The sequence below is a fragment of the Equus caballus genome, chromosome 8 (assembly GCF_041296265.1).
Source record: "Equus caballus isolate H_3958 breed thoroughbred chromosome 8, TB-T2T, whole genome shotgun sequence".
NCBI classification, from domain to species: domain Eukaryota; kingdom Metazoa; phylum Chordata; class Mammalia; order Perissodactyla; family Equidae; genus Equus; species Equus caballus.
The window spans coordinates 24,283,925-24,301,737 of NC_091691.1; the positions used below are offsets into that span (position 1 = coordinate 24,283,925).

At 47.9% G+C, this 17,813-nt stretch overlaps 1 protein-coding gene and 1 long non-coding RNA gene across 23 annotated transcripts in view; one reads left to right on the forward strand and one right to left on the reverse strand.

The window, feature by feature from the left end:
- KDM2B (lysine demethylase 2B) overlaps positions 1–17,813 on the reverse strand; it is a 118,105-nt gene that overhangs the window by 24,944 nt on the left and 75,348 nt on the right. The window lies entirely within an intron of this gene.
- LOC102151107 (uncharacterized) lies at positions 6,909–10,995 on the forward strand. The gene is made up of 3 exons (XR_290723.4): positions 6,909–7,192; positions 7,281–7,395; positions 9,083–10,995. It is a non-coding gene; the product is annotated as an uncharacterized lncRNA (long non-coding RNA).

Below are 17,813 nucleotides of genomic sequence, written 5' to 3' on the forward strand. Positions count from 1 at the left end.
CCACCGCCTGCAGTTCACGAGCCAGCATTTGTAGAAGTGTGCACAAGCTGGCTTGTTAGGAGTCAACTGAGCAACACCTGAAATGCAGGATCCTAATAAAGACCGCTGAGAAAATCAACAGGTAAGAAAGACATCAGAGAGTCTCTACTAGGGAAGGTGAACAAGCCTCTCAATTTGGCAAGAAAATTCTGTCCTAATCTCTTTTGGGTGACATCTAAAAGTTTACAAACCAATACTAGATTTTACTCTATCCTACCCTTGCCTCTATTTGTTTAAGTAACCAAGAACGCCTCTTAGCATGAAATGTTCTCAGCAAAAGGCAGTGAGGGCATCCAACTTCTGTTTAGAACTGCAGGCCACCTGTTGATTTCTCAGTCCAGGATCCATATCCTCAGCTCTATCTGGTTAGGAAAAGCTAGAGTTCATATGCCCACACACCCAAATCTTAGTATTCCAACATCCTTTTTCCATCAGCAACTCATAAGTAATATGCTTACAAGAAATACTATTAAGGTAGTTCTCTCATTCATTCATTCCACAAATACTGAGTACCTCCTATCAGATCCTCCTCTCCAGAATATTCATGGGCAGAAACTCTTCAATCCCTCATCTCTAAAATACTTGGATAAACCTAAATGACTGGAAAGACATCCCATGTTCATGAATTGAAAAGACTTAATATCGTTAAGATGGCAATACTCCCCAAAGTGATCTATACAGATTCACTGCAATCGCTACTGAAATCCCAGCTGGCTTTTTTGCAGAAACTGACAAGCTGATCCTAAAATTCAAGTGAAAATGCAAGGGACCTGAAATAGCCAAAATAATCTTGAAAATGAAGAACAAAGTGGGAGCACTCACACCTCCTGATTTTTCAAAACTTACAACAAAGCTGAAATAAACAAGACAGTGTGGTCCTGGCATAAGGACAGACAAATAGATCAATGGAATAGAATTGATAGTTCAGAAATAAATCCTCACAATATTTATGATCAACTGATTTTCGACAAGGGTCAACACAATTCAGTGAAGGAATGAACAGTCTTTTCAGCAAATGGTGTGGGGACAAATGGATAGCCACATGCAAAAGAATGAAGTTGGACCTCTACCTCACAGTATAAACAAAAATTAACTCAAAAATGGATCAAAGACCTAAATGTAAGAGCTAAAACTATGAAACTCTTAGAAGAAAACATAAGAGTTATCATGACCTTGGATCAGGCAATGGTTTCTGGGATTTGACACCAAAAACACAGACTATAAAAGAAAAAAAGATAAGCTGGACTTCAAAATTAAAACTTTTTGTGCTTAAAAGGGCACTATCAAGTGTAAACGACCACAGAATGGGAGAAAATATTTACAAATCATACATCTGGTAAGCGTCTAGTATCCAGAATATATAAAGAACTCTAACAACTCAACAATAAAAAGACAAGTATTCCCAATTTTAGAATGGGTAAAGGATTTAAACAAATATTTCTCCAAAAAAGATATACAAGTGGGCAATAAGCACATGAAAAGATGCTCATTACCACTAGCCAATCAAGTATATGATCCACACTGGAGACTCATTCATTAACTCTCTCACCCACAAAATTCACTCACCCACATACCCACCCCAGTGTTTTCTGGCTGTGAATTATGTACCAGATTCAATGCTAGGTGCAGGGACTACACCTCTGTTGTCTGTGTTCCCTACGCTCAAAGGCACTAGTCTGGGGGGAGAAAGACATGTAACCACATAAATGCAATGCAATGTGATGATGATAATATTTATTGAAGTAACCACTCTCTTCAATACCTTTATCAATAATCTGTGAGGTACGACTTATTATTATCTCCATTTAGAAAGGAGGAAACTGAGGCACAGCACAGTTAGCTGCCCAGTGTCATACTGTCAGTAAACAAGAAGCTGAGATATGAACCCAGGTGGCGGCTCTAAAGCCTGAACCCTGACATGCTGACCCAGAAGAAATGCATCTCACTGGGAAGGGAGGTTGGGAAAAGTGTCACAGACACAGGAGGTGGTGACTCAGGTGAGTCTTAGAGGGAGAATGGGACTCTGCAGGCCAAGGGTAGGGGTGGGGTTAGGGAGTGGATATTTTAAGCAGAAGGAAGAGTAAGATACAGATGTGAAACTACACGACACATTCAAGGAATAGCTTGATATGGCTGCTGGAATACAGCCCTGAGGTGGCAGAAGCCCAATTCTGTAGAGCCCCATACACCACATTAGGGAAATGGTGGCCCTAAGAGTAGTTCAAGGACTTCACATGCAGGAGCAACATGATTGTATTCCGGCAACCGTGTGGAGAGTGAATATTTTTGGGGCAACGGGCAAGATGAAAGGCAGGGAGATGAGTTGAAAATACTTCAGTAGTCCAGGCTCAAGATTATGAAGGCAGAAGCAGAGGCCGCAGACGAGGAGATGATTCAGGCTGTTTCAGAAGCAGCCCTGGGTTTCAACAACCCAAGAGGTTGACTAACATGGGGTACACAGGCAGGAAGAGTCCTGAGAGACTCAGAAGCTTCTGGCTTGACCAACAGAACAAGGGACTTAGGAGAGGGCAGAGAACAGCGACTCCACCATAGACACGTGGCAACTGAGGGACCCAGGGCACATCCAAGGAAGGCGGAGCAGGCAGGAGGGACGGGAGCTGAGACACACAACAGGGAATCAGCGCCACAGCGTTAAACTAGTTAAATCCGCGAGGTTGCCCAGGGAGAACAGGGAGAGGGGAAAGAGGGCCCTGGACAGCGCCTTCAGGACTAAAAACATTTGAGGGCCAGGCAAGAATGAGCAACCTGAAGAGCCACTGCCAGAAAGGCAGGAAGAGCAGCAGGAGGCTGTGGCATCTCGAGCCAAGGAAGAGTTTCAAGAAGGGAGCAGGCTGGAGTTTCAACTGTCAAGAGGAGTCAGTGAGAAAAACAGCAGAACGTGGCTGTGTGTTTTTACTATCAAGATAGTTCAATGTTTCCCACCAAATTACCGTAACAGCAGCACAGTGACACTTAGCCCAAGGGGTAGCTATGGCCCCCCAAACAGCATGGAATTCCTTGTCATGCTAATGTTGCATCCTACTGCATACCATAGATTTATTTCAGTATTATGTCTGTTTCCAAATCTTCCGGCATAATGGACAGCCAAAGAAAAGCTGGATTTTAGCAGCATCACGGGCCCCTTAGCACACACCTGTAGAATCCGGGGAGGGCTTCCGTTTGTTTATATAGTGAGGGTAAAGAGCAAGGGAATAAAAACACACAGAAACCCAGTGGGTGGGAAGACCTCTGGAGAATCTGAGGAAGGCTAAGGACCTTTTTCCCCAGAAAAATGCACAGGCATAAAATCACAAAACTTTTGCATATAATTTCTGGAAGGTTCAGGGAACCATCTTAAAATTTCACTGTGTAAGAAGCTATAATGAGTAACACAGTGGTTAGGGCTGCATAAATTTCCAAAAGATTTTCTTCTTCATAATTTCCTAAATATTACTATTTTTATTATTTTAAATAAGCAACAATCATTTTTATAGGAAAAAAGAAATAAATGTATTTTCACTTCAGGGGTTAAAAGAAACAAGATAGGGGTCGCCTGGTGGCATAGCAGTTAAGTTCGCACATTCTGCTTCAGCAGCCCAGGGTTCACCGGTTCGGATCGCGGGTGTGGACATGGCACCGCTTGGCACGCCATGCTGTGGTAGGTGTCCCACATATAAAGCAGAGGAAGATGGGCACAGATGTTAGCTCAGGACCAGTCTTCCTCAGCAAAAAGAGGAGGATTGGCGGCAGATGTTAGCTCAGGGCTAATCTTCCTCAAAACAAACAAACAAACAAGATGGAACAAGAATTCTTCTCACCTAACAGCCCTTCTTTAAGGGGCATCTCCACAAACTCAAAAGCAGAGCTGAAGAATTTTCTGACACATTCTGCACTGGAGAAGCAAATGAAGTCCATAGGAGAAGTCCCAGCTAAGGGTGGGCATTGGCACAGGGCGTGCAAGGGGTCTCCTCCTACCCACCATCACCCCCTTGCTCCAGTCCCACAGGCTGCAACATCGGGAGCAGGGGAAACCCTGGCTGCTGTGGAAAGGTACGGGGCAGACAGGCCAGCCCAGAAGAACAGGCCGAAGGAAGCCCAATGCTGCCCAGGACTGGACACCAGCCTCGAGTGGGGATGGGAGAAGAGCACAGACTTTTAAGGTGGAGCAGGAAAATTCTGATGAGGGGTGGGAGTGAGGGGCTGGGCAACAGTGACTTCCCAGCGGCTGCCGCGGGTCTTTTCATGCAGCAGGTGGGCGAGTATACCTGCCTGCCCGCACTCCAGGACTTCCACCTGTCCTCCCTCCAAAAGGGCTGCTCCTCTGGTGTCAAACCCATTCCGACAGGGTGGGGTGGAAGCCGCAGGAGTCAGACCTCCTGAGCCCTCCCAGAAGGAGACTTACTTAGAGAAGAGCGGGGTCTAGAGCCTGCGATCTAAGACTCCAAAGACTTTGGCTCTCGTGTGGAAGAAACAAATGCCTTCGAGGTCCTTAGAGGAAGCCACTCTCCTCCGGCCCAAGAAATCCCAGGGCTGAGAAAACCGGTGAGAGGGTGGGGGGAGGCTGGCAGCAGTGAGCCACAGCCACAGTGTCCCTAAGAGCAGGTTACTTTCGCTGACAACTGTCTTCTCTGTTGGGACTGTAGGAAAAACCTGCTGCCCACGGATCTGGCTTAGATGTTATCTCCTTCAGTGCACTGAGTGGAAAAAGTCGTTGTAGAGTGAATATCGCAACCTCGAGAACGTCTGTTGTTAACAACTCCAGAAGTGCCACGACCGGCCGACTGACCAGAGGAGGAGGAAAGAAAATCTGGCTACAGGGAGTACAGGTCCTCTCCTGATGGAAGTGTCTCAGGAGTGGCAGGACCTGAAAGCGTGGTTTTAAGCCCAGAGACACCCGAGGTGCTGTCTCCTGCAGTGTCAAAGATTGTATCTACCACAGGCCATAGGGTGTGGCCAAATTAACAAAACAAAACAAAACAGGTAACAGGAACCTCAATCCTGGAATACCAAAGCACAGTCAACGCTGAACACAAGAGTCTCATTAAGGACCAGATGCCACAGAAATGGTAAACTGCTGGCAGGGATCAGACAGACCGAAATGAACCGAAAATTCCAAACCAAGACTTGAAGTGTGAACTAAGCAGCAGTAATTGAGAGCCACTCACCGAAGGTGCTACTGACTCGAGAGAAGTTCCGAGCCCAAACCGCCTGGGTTGTCTCTGGCTGAATCCAAGCCCTAAAACCATGAGATTCAGGAACACCTCACAAGGTCTACGTGGCTGAGAAACGTCCAGCAAAACTGAGAAAACAACACAACTTAACTTTGTCAAATGAAACCACGGAATAAAACGTCAGCTCCGACTTCAGTGCGGCAGAGGTGGCGCTTCCTCAATCCCACCTAGGGGCGGGAGACAGACGCGTCCACAGCTCGGCCTGCACGTTCCCCAGCCTCCTTATTGCACCGAGGAGACGCGCCCCGGACTGGAAGCAAGCATCTCACTCGCCAGCCCCATGCCCACAGCATAACTCAGCCCGTCCACCGCTTAATTCCCCGGGCGACTCCATCCAGCCCGCGTCCTGGTGCAAATACCGTGCCGATTATACTTCGTAAAACCTCAACTTTCTTCCCCCGCTTCCTAGACACGAAGCTTCCCGGAGCAAATTCGTGCCGTAAACACACCCAGGGCTTTGTTTTATACACGCATCTCTCCCCCCGGTCCCAGGAGAGCTTGCTTTCCCTTCTAAATCCGACCGCGGCCACACGCTGCCATCTGGGGTCACGGCTTCCTCCCGCCGCCGCGCGGAGCGGACTCGCCCGGGTTCCGGATTCCCCGCGCCGGCCGCCGCTCGCACCCCTTCCTGTCTCCGTCTGCCCACGGCGGGCGCGCGGCGCCCAGACAAAAGCTCGGGCCGTCGGGCCCACGGGCCCCGTGCGCCCTCCGGCCCAGACGCCGGGGGTCCCGGTGCAACTTCGCCGACGGAAAGCGAGGCGGCGCCGGCCCCGGGTCCGGGTGCGCCCGGCGCGCGCGTGGGCCGCGGCGAGGGCGCGAGGGGAGGGCGCGGCGCGCCCCGGCCGCCCGCGCCGGCACCCGCAACTTGCCCGCCGGCCGTGGCCCGCGCCGGCAGGGCCCGCCCGACGGCGAGGCCCACATTGTCCCCGCGGCACGGCCGGCCACCCTCGCGCGGCCGCCCGCACACGCCCCCTGCCCGGGTCGGCTGCGGGGCCCGCGGCGCCCGCCGGCCTGCCGCGCTCCTCCGCGCCCCGCTCGGGCCCGGCCCTGGCGGCCCCGCCGGCGGCGGCTGCAAAACTTTCTCCTCATCGCGGCGGCGGCGGCGTCGCGGCCGCCCGGGGCGCGTCAGTCGGTCGCTCGGGAGGTCGGGCGGGCGGCGGGTCCCTCCCTCAGCCCCACCCCGGGCCGCCGACCTGGTCCGGCTCCGATTCATAGTCGTCGTCCTCGGCGCTCACGGACATGGCCATGGCTCATGGTGGGCCCAAGCTCGAGCGCGCTGACATGGCTGGAGCGGCGCCGCCGCCGCCGCCGCCCGCCCGGAGCAGGCTCGGCTCGCCCTGGCTCGGGCTCGGGCTCGGGCTCGGGCTCGGGCTCCCGCTGCCGCGAGGAGGGAGCCGCGCCGCGCGCCTCGCACGCCCGCGCGGGAGGGGGCGGGGAGGGGCCGGCGCGGGGAGGGCCGGGGGGCTTATGCATATGCATGAGGCGAGCCAGGAAGGGGCTGGCCCCCCGGGCCGGCGGGCCAATGGCGCGGCCGCGGCGCTCGGGCCGCACACAAAGGGAGCCCGGCCTGCGGTGACACGGGGGCGGGCCCGGCGAGGGCGGCCCCTCGCGGCCGGCGCGCGGGGACTGGGGCTGCGTGGGGGCGTGCCCCGCGCCCCGCCCGGCCCGCGCGCCGCGGGATGCACATGGGTGGCTGCACGCCGCCGCCGCTCGAACAGGAAATGCACGCTCGGCCTGGGGTGGGGTCTTTTGTGTGGTCCTGCGGGGCGTCTCGCGGGGGCCCCGGGGCGCAGAGGCCACGGCGGGCAGCCCTGCACGCGACGCCGGGTACACGTCCTTGTGCCCCAGGAAGCGGGCACACGGGTTCCCGGGTTTGCACAAGCCATGGGACCGGGACCTGATGCCGGCGAACCCGGGATACGGTCAGTGGCCCAGTTCCCCCGGACGCGGGCAGTTGGCTTGGGCGATCCCCTGACGCTGCCCTCTCTGCCCTCTGGTTTGCCTTTCCAGGTAGAGAGGGAGTCAGCGTAAAACGTGGGGTGGTGCAGGCCGGAGTTCCGATCGAGCTGCCTGACTTGGAGGCTGCCAAGGAGAACGCCCTGAATTTTCAACACTCTGCCCTAAGGTGGGTGCCCCACACTCTTGGACAGGAACCCCTCTTCCTGCGGTGCCCGGGAGCTGATCTCAGTAAGGGTGAGGGCGCTGCAGGCCAGAACTCAGTTCTCCTAGGAGACTGGCAGTACCCGTGCCTGGCCCAGAAGGTGTGGGTTTCTAAATTCTTAAACTGTAAAGGTTCCTAATGCTTATTACTCCAAAAGCAGCCCACTCCTGCAGAAAATTGTTACTGGAAATCCAGACTGAGATTCATTATAAAAAATAATGTCTATGGGGCACTTATGCCAGCAGCCCTTAGTGGGAAGGAGGAGGTCAGTGACCATTAGCTAGAGTGATCAATGCTGTTATAAGCATCAAAACCACAGCTAAACTCAAGCTAAGGAGCAGGGTTACTTAGCTGAGCAGCTGGCATATACATCATCTAACTAAGAATGTCCAAGGTGACACTAAACAGGCATATCTGTACCTGCTCATTTCTTCATCTATAAAATGGGAAGGTTTGCCCAAACCAGGGATGGGTAACCTTCTGTAAAGAGATCTGAGGCTTTCCCAAGAAAAAGCTCATTAGCTGTGAAATCTGGTGATCAACTCTGTGATGTCATCCAACTGTTATTCATGCCCAGGCCACTGGCCATGAAATCCACTGTGAGAACAGAAGGGACCCACAGGCAGGTCATGGCCTGGGCTTTCAAGGAAGGCAGAATGTGTGGCAGGAACCTTGTAAATAAAAATCAGGAGGCTTCTAGCAGGAGTGAACAAACGGGGATGTCAGTTTTCCTGAGTGGATTTTTAAAGTCTGTCTGAAATTTATACACCGACTGACAACGATGGGAAAAAAATCCCAGCAGACCTGCTCTTTACTGAAACGTCTCTCCTCTGAGTTTCCTTCTTCCCTTCTTACATTTTTCACAATCCACTCAAGGTTAACGACAAAGACAGAAAGCAAAAGAATACTGCCCCCCTCCACCCCCAGAGGTCTCAACCTTTAAAAAGCTACCTTGATGGACTGAAATCTGCATCTGATGACCTCTTAGGGGCCACACTACCCTGTAGGAAGCCTCTTAAAAGAAAGGGGCGGGGGGGGGGGGGGGGGGGGGGGGACACTGATAAAATGCTAACCATGCTTTCACTTCATTGTAATTGATCAAAACTGGAAGCATACAGAGATACCCAAATAATATAATGCATCAAGAGAGAGGTATGGAAGCAGGGCTTTTTCTTAAAGGTCTCTCCCATTACATATCAGGAATGCAAGATTATTTAGACTTGTCTTTGAGCTGATTTTGAGAACTCTCAAAAGCTCACTTCTGTATTTAAGGAAGTAAAAAGACAGTTTTCATTTATCATGGCTCAAAGAAGAGAAAGGGAAAGTGTTGATAAACAGAAGCTGTAGCTAACACAAACTTCCTTCCTTCCATCATATCATTTCTGAGCTAGAAGGGGCCTCACCAGAGCCCCTCACTTCACAAGTGAAGAAATAGAGGCCCCAAGAAAATTATGAAGTAGCGCTCAAGCCGGGGGTCCCTTACATACCACCAACCAGAGACCTCCTCCAGGGACCTAGGCAATTTCAGCAGCTAATACTTACTAAGCTTGGTTGAAGGGCAAGACCCAGCACTAAGTGTGCTGTAGACATTATCTCATTTATTCTTTTACCAGCCCTGTGAGGTATGTACCATTGTTCACCCATTTTACAGACAAGGAAACTGAGGCACACTGCTGCTAGGAAATGAAAGGACCTGGATCTGAACCCATAGGCAGTTGGAGCCTGGAGCCTGGGCTGTTAATCGCACCACTCCAAAGCCTCATGCCTGCGACAAGAGACAAGGATGCTAAATGAGACCTGCATAATAATCCAAGTGAAAAACTCAGGCTTACGTGTTTCATACTAAATTTTGCAAATTCTGTATTCTTGGTTCAAATTCAATTTCAAGGCAGGTAGGTATGGTTTTGATAACCAAACTGCTGTCTGATTGATCTGTCAGGGGCCAACCATGGAAGTGGGAAGCCAGGATTAAGACATGATGATGCGGTGGGTCCTCTCTAAATGCTAAGAAGGCTCCTGGCAGCCACTATCCTAACACCTCTTAAAAATTCCTCTTCTGGGGGCTGGCCCCATGGCCGGGTTGTTGGGTTCGTGTGCTCCACTTCGGCAGCCCAGGGTTTCCCTGGTTTGCATCCTGGGCGCAGACATGGCACTGCTCGTCTAAGCCATGCTGTGGAGGCATCCCACATACAAAATGGAGGAAGATTGGCACAGATGTTAGCTCAGGGCTAATCTTACTCACCAAAAAAGGAAAAAAATTCCTCTTCTGACACTTGCAAAGAGCTTCTCCCTCTACTTCCCACAATCAAGTTTCCTTTAGCTTACTGGTCCACACAATTATCCATCATTTGTTTTGTATTAACAGTGTGCTGGACTGTATATAAAATACATTGTGCCAGCCCTCACCCAGTAGACTTGCCACCTTAAAATTTAGTGTTGACATTGTACCTTTGACGTCATCTTTGAGTGACCCTAAGAACTGAACACTCTCTCTGAGCCAGTGCTTACAGTCTTAGTAAGAGCTCCCTGAAACTCATGCCACCTAGGCAGTTGGTGCTTGCCCTGAACCAGGAGGATCCAGAACTTACACCAAGTGGTGAGGAACTAAGCAAAAACAAATGGAAGCCAAGTCCCCCTCGGTCACAGTCGTTACCCACTTGCCTGCTTTCTCTGAGTGTCATTTAATATTCTGGTCTATCAGATCATGAGACACCAGGAATGACCCCTATCGGCCAAGAGATTCTGCCCAGATTTAGACACCTAAGGGTGCTGCAGGCTGTCCCAGGGCAGGGGTCAAGAGAAGAGGAAGAGGGAAGCCATCCTTGCCATCCTCATTTCCAGGAAAGGGAAGGGAAAAGGGCAGACTGGGTAGTGCCCCTGGACTCTGGGATTCCTGCAGGCGAGCATCTCTCAGCATGTGGCCCCTTTCCTCCTACTTAAGTCACAAAGGGCTGGGCAAAAGCTTGGAAACATTATTTCCAAAGGATCGGGGCAGGGAAAGAGTCCTGAACCAGTGGACACCATTTGTAAACATGTCCCTAAGGAGGGAAGAGAAATGACAGAGCAGGCATGCACAGGGTCCCTTCCTGATGCAAGTAATAATTTGTGCTTAACAGGCAATAGAGAATGCATGCTTCAGTTATTTTACTATTATTTTACCATTTGTCTCTCTGTTCTTCAATAGGTTTTTTCCCCCTTAATGGCAAAAGAAGGTCTTTTGGAGAGTTATTTTTCTAATAAAATGTAAATAAGAAGAATTTTTGCATAGGGTTACATAGCAACTTAGGACTGATTCCGGGGTTGCCTGGATAAAACTGTGGTTCAGAGAGTGACTGAATGACAGACCAAGGGCTGCAGTGATTTCTGTTAAGGAAATTACTGATGTTATTTAATTGCTTTTTATTTTCCCCCTGGAGAGGCATTCCACAAGCATTTAAAAACCACGTGTATTTGTCATATGGGTCTTTTAAACAGACCGAGCTTTCTGTTAAATGGGGGTTCCTCTCCTAATACTGTCTCCTTACATTACCAAAATCAACCAATAAATATTTACATTCACTGGAAGACTTGTGGCTGTGCACAGGATTTTTAAAAAATTAACTAATTTAACAGGTGACTGGCAGTGATTTGAGAAATGTTTTTCCATCACCCACCCTATTTCCAATTCATTCGCTGACCTTAGAAAGTTACTTCCCTTCTCTATTCATTTCCCTCCGAAAATCCAGGCTAAGGCTGAGGGCTCAGACAATCCGGACGAGACAAATAGGTTCACTTTACAACCCCGACTCCCCACTCCCGGCTCCAGAAAATATGAGGAGCTAAAAGTACATAACATGCCAGCATAATTCCAGCCTACAAACAGGACTTTTGTAATTTAAAAATATTTCTCTTAACAAGACCACATCTCCCCCTTGGTTTCCTTCCTAACCAGAGCACCCATCACATTATCTATTCTACCATCCTCAAAAAAGAACTTGGAGAAACAAGTCTGTATAAAGTTACGTGGAACTTAGATTCAAAAGAAAAGACCAAATCCAAAGATTACTCAAAATGGGATGATAAAGCAGACAGTTAACAGGCAAAATAGGAATAAAATTATGTTCATCATTGATAGCAGCTCTGTTCACAATAGCCAAAATGTGGAAACAACCCAATTTCCATCCATTGACGAATGAGTAAACATAATGTGTCATATCCATACAAGGGAATGTTATTCGGCCATAAAAAGGAATGAAGTACTGATCCATGCTACAATGTGGATAAACCTTGAAAACATCATGCTAAGAACAAGAAGCCAGACACAAAAGGCCACGTACTATATGATTCCATTTATATGAAGTGTCCAGAGTAGGTCAATCCATAGAGACAGAAAGTAGATTAGCGGTTGCCAGGGGCTGGAGGGAGGAGACGCGGGATGGGGAGTGACTGCTGATGGGTACAGGGTTTCTTTCTGGAGTGATGAAAATAAATATCTTGGAGTTTAGATAGAGGTGATCATTGCATAACATTGACTACATACTAACTGCCACTGACTTGTCCACTGTAAAATGGTTAATTTTATGTTAGGTGAATTTTACCTCAATAAAAAAGCATATTTTTTTAAAAATTTTTATTTTCATCAGCCATCACTTTAGAGGGATCTTAGTTCCTATCCCTGAAAGGCAATCTGGTTAGGAAATGAAGGCCCTAAATCCTGGGGCATGTTGAAACTAACCAAACCAAAGAGATAGTTGAATCACCTCTCAAACGAGCTGCTAACAGTCACTGCGGGGGTCCGATAGGCTCTTCTGCTCCGGGACAAATGACAAATGCAAGCGCACACAGGTTGGTGTGGCTGGGAGTAGGGATGGGGAACAGACACGAGCACACATACACACACACACACACACTCTCTGGCTGTTGCCATGTGCTGCTCTTCATTTACCATTCTTGCTTTTCTTTAAAAATGGCTCATCTCCAGCAGGCCAATTTGCCTCTAAAAGCCCCCTGGATCTATGAAAATCCATGAGTTTATCATGACACTCAAAATAGAAAAAGCCTGACAAAACTCATCCGTCACCATCTGAAGCAGTCATTAAAACCAACTCCTTACTTTGAAAATTGGTATTTAAAGGGAAAGAATTAAGCATGTATGCTGCCTTTTCAGGAGGAACTGTATTTAAAGGTAGCCCCAACTGATGAGGGAAAGTCCTGCAAAAGAAAGCCAGCTAATCCATATGGGAGGGATGATGGACTTCAAAGCTTCCTTTTCGTCTCCTGATAAAATTATTGATACAGGAAAGAAGGATCAATTGGTGTTGAAACCATCAGTGAATGATGGAGGGAAGCAAGGGGCCAACGTATCCGCTTCCAGATTATTCTCTGGAGGAAAGAGGGACCAACATAACTGAATAATGGAGGAATCAGGCTGGCATCACCTTAATCCACTAACTATGATATTTAACCTTAATCTAACCAAGGCTTTAGATCTAACTTCCAGTTTACAGAAATTACAAGAGATAGGGAAGAAGCTACATGACACCACAAGGACACAATCAGACAATTATATAAAGCGGGATATTCTGCAGGACACATGGTTCCATCTTCTCTACAAATCATTGTCCTGAGAAATGTCTAGATTAAAAGAGAGAATTAAGAACAGATTCAATGTGTGGTCCTGGACTGGATCCTGATTTGGACAAAGCAGCTGTAAAGGGTAATTTGGGAAATCTGAATATGACCAGGCATTAGGTAGTATTAAAGAATTGTAAATTTTTTTAGGTGTCACATTATTTTGGCTATGTAGAAAAATATTCTTTTTCAGGGTGCAAATCTAAGTATTTAAGGGTAGAATGCCATGATATCAGTAATTTTCTAAAGAATACTTCAGTATAAAGAAATAAAGTGAGTTAAAAAGAAATAACACCCACCACATCACACCCATCAGGATGGCTATTGTCAAAAAAACAGAAAATAACAAGTGCTGGCAAGGATCTGGAGAAACTGGAACCTTTGTGCACTGTTGGTGGGAATATGAAATGGTGCAGCCGCTATGGAAAATGGTATGGCAGTTCCTCAAAAAATTAAACATAACATGACCATATGATCCAGCAACTCCATTTCTGGGTATATATCCAAAAGAATTGAAACTAAGGACTTGAAAAGATGTTTACACACCCATGTTCACAGCAGTATCATTTACAATGGCCAAAGATGGATGCAACCCAAGTGTCCATTGACAGATGAACGGATAAACAAAATGTGGTCTATCCACACAATGGAATACTATTCAGCCTTAAAAAGGAAAAAAATTCTGACACATGTTACAACAAGGATGAACCTTGAGGACTTTTTGGTAAGTGAAATAAGCCAGGCGCAAAAAGACAAATACTGTATGATTCCACTCATATGAGGTACTTAGAGGAGTCAGATTCATAGAGACAACGTAGAAAGGTCATTACCAGGGACTGGAGAGAAGGGGCAATGGGGAGTTAGTGTTCAAGGGGTCCAGAGTTTCAGATAATGACAAATTTCTGGAAATCAGTGGTGGTGATGGCTGCACAACAATGTGAATGTACTTAATAATGCCACTGAAGTGCACACATAAAAATGGTTAAAATTGTCAATTTTATGTATATTTTTCCACAATTGAAAAAAATAAAATAAGAAATAACACCATTCCCCAGAAGAATCAATCAGGAACACTCAAACCAGCAAGCCCTCCTGCTATCTCGTCCTATAAGCATTAACCAGGAGGGAAACAAATCTAAATGGCCAAAAAATATATATATATCATTTTTCTAAGTGAGATTATCTCTGAAATCCTTCAAAGTACTTGCTGTTCAGTCCTTTACACTCCTTGGTGGTTTAGAGCAGGTTTTACTACAGCTTTCACTTCCCACCCACTTTCTTTGTGTATAATCAAGGTTCCCCTTGTCCCGACAAATACCTTTGCCCTTCCCATCTCTGCAACATGAAGCAAAATCAAACAATGCAGATATTTCACCTGTATTCACATAATCATGCTTTTTTCCTCTAGATCACCTAAATTTGAAGAACAGATTATCTGACAACGTCATTTGTTCGCGCACACATCCATCTTTCCAGCAAAGCCAAATCATAGAGAGGGGAAAGAAAGACTAGGACAACTTATTCCCAATGTCAATGATCAAGTGTCCTCCTTTAAAATGAGAAATACACGATGACATCTGACAAAAAGAAAAGTCTGAAGGATAGGCCATTGTTCCAAAAATAAAACCATGATAATGGCAAGCAATCACTTACAGTGCCTGCCCAGCTTTCTAATTACTCCACCAAAGGCAGGAGCCCTCAATATCTCAATTGCTTTCCAAGAATTTGTCTTTGGCATTATTAACACAGACAGCTGAGCAGGTTATCAGACTAAGAAAGAAATCCTGGGCTATAGACTTTAATTACAGGTTATTGCAGCTGAACACTGTCTTAAAGTTCCAATAAAGTGGTTCTAAAATGATACAGATGATGGCTGAAAAATTCCAGGTGAGGTAAGATCCAGGTGAGGTAAATCCGGTGGGATTAAGGGGGATGCCTAAATTTGAGGGACAAAAGGATCTAGGGAGCGCCAGGAGCTCTTTTTAGTACTCTTCCATTTAGCATTCTTTCAACAATTGGCTGGGACTGAGACACAAAAGTTAAAGGGGAGAATCTTATTCTCACCAAAGAGAAGACTCGGAGGCATCTGGAGAGCAGGTGAAACAGCAAAGAGACGGAAACTGACTGAATACAACTTCATCTTTTAGAACCTCTGGGAAAATCCTGCTCTCAAGTTCATTCATTCAACAAACGTTGCCCGGGCCCATGCTCTCTGGGAGCAATCTTGCATGATAGGATACAAGAAGGGGTAAGGAAAGAATTAATAAGGTGAGCTCCAGTCCCAAGAAGCTAGTGGAGGCTTAGGACAGATATGCAACAAAATGCAGAGAAGAATGTGGACGTCCAGTGGGAAGGGAAATTGGGGGAGTATATCAGCCAGGATGTTGGCAGAAAATAGATGGCACCCTGGCACCCTCACACCAGGTCCTGGAGAAGAGTTTAACAAAGGCTCAATTTACAGAGTGTAAATAGAGTCAAGGGAAACCAACAAAGCATGGTGATGCGCCCCAAGCCTAGTGACAGTGATGAGCCATTACCTCCCTTTGACCAATGGGCTGGGGGAGGGAATGGTAATCAGAAAAGCAGAGAGCAAACGTGGAGAAAGCAATGAAACAGAAGCTGTGGTCTTCATGGAAGGAAATAGCCAACCTGCAATGATGTCATGGGGAGGAAACCAGGGGAATAAATACCCCAACCTCTCTCTCCTCCCACCTCCTGCTGATACCTCCCATTGGCTGAGCCCAACCAGAAGCCAGAGAGGTAAAGAATTCCTTTGATGCAGCCCACAGAGTGCCTGGAGGAGGCTGGAGTGGGGCGCTGGAGTGGGGCTCTGGAGGTACAGCTCGAAGACATCCAGCTCAGGAAGCTTCCTGGTGAGGAAGGAATTAGGTTGGAGAAGGTGGTCGCCTAAAGGTGGAGAATTTCTATGTGGGAAAATAAGAAGGGTATTCCCACAAAGACTGAGGCTGACAAGTAAGTGGAAAATATGGAGTAATTCAGTTCTCTGGCAATGTATAGAAGATGATGAGAGGACTTCAAGGGATCCTAAGGCACAGGGACAATTGGAGACGTGGGCACTCAAGGCCAGGTTAAGGATTTGGGAGATGATGTTAAAGAAGATAGTCAATGAAGGTTTGATAAGTTTATAGGCTGAACTGTGTCTGCCCCAAAATTCACATAGTGAAATCTTTCCCTCCAGTACCTCAGAATGTGACCTATTTAGACAAAAGGTCTTTACAGAGGTGATGAAGTTAAAATGAGGTCATTAGGGTCCTAATCCAACATGACTGGTGTCCTTATAAGACGAGGAAATTTGGAGGCCGGCCCCGTGGCCGAGTGGTTGGGTTCACGCGCTCCGCTTTGGTGGCCCAGGGTTTCACGGGTTCAGATCCTGGGCACGGACATGGCACCGCTCATCAGGCCATGCTGAGGGGGCGTCCCACATGCCACAACTAGAAGGACGCACAACTAAAAATATACAACTATGTACCAGGGGGCTTTGGGGAGAAGAAGGAAAAAATAAAATCTTTAAGAGGAAATTTGGACACAGACTTGTACAGAGAGAAGATGGCTAGAACTCGTGCCTCCAGAAAGCCAGCAGGTAACGCTACTGTCCTGTCCTGCCCAGATCTCTCCTGTGGTGTGACTCTGGAAACTTCCACTTTCTGGCTTCAGTTCACTCCACTAAAAAGGGGGGCTCCGATGGGATCCTTGTCATCCAGATTACCAGCAGGTACAAAATCATACGGTTCAGTCACTAACAAATTTGGAATCGGAGCCCACATAAACCAGAGACCTGGGTCCCTGCTTCTCCCTTTACCACCAACAATTTTCTTTCAACAGGATTTTTCTGACGTTGACATTGTACATAACATCATTCAGAATAAGCGGACCATCTTTTGCGGGTATTCTCTTATCACAGGTTTTTTGCTGCACTTCTGGGAACCTGCCAGACTCCAAACTCCATAAATGATTTAGCTATCACTTAGGAAAACCCTGGGGATTCCACGCAAGGGTCTCAGATGGTTTTTTGCTTGGTTCCCCCACCTTGCACCCTCCTCGCTGTCCACTGGCTTCTCTTGCCTTTCTCTGCTCTCCTGGCCCTGTGGCTTCCCGTGCCGGCCTCCTTCCTGCCTGGTGAGCATCACATGTTCCGGGTCTCGGAGGCTGCTCTCCCACGAGGCTCTCAGGCCTTTTCCTGATCTCTGGAGGGTAGAAGGACTGGACACCCTTGACTCTCAACACCCTGGACTCTCAACACCCTCTCCTTCTACCCTGGGCCCAGCAGGTGGCCTCAGCTGCCTCAAACCCCCAGAGGCAAATTCTAAGGCAAAAGTCACCCTCTGCTCACAGGGCCTAGGACATCTCCCTTCAGGGGAGTGAGGAAGGGATAAAAAAGAAAGCACTTCTTTGAACCAGCCCCTTGTAGGAAACACCAGCCATTTCAGCTCAGCTGTGACTACTTTAGGGAAATTAAGCCATTCGGGCCCTTGAGTGACATTAAATTCTTGCACCAGCCAAGAATAATATAGGGATGGAAAACGTCTCTAAACTTTTCACCGCTTTCCCCTGCTCCTGGCTCTTCCTTCCGTGTCCTCCACTCCATTGAGAGCATCACCAGCCTTCTGGGAGGGAAGGTTCAGGGTTATTGTTTACTTGTAACCCAGAGTTACAAAAAATTATAATAGCCATCACTGACTGATGGCGTACTATAGAGGTATATTACAGACAGCATCTCACGGCAATCCTGCACGAAAGGCTCTGACAGCCCC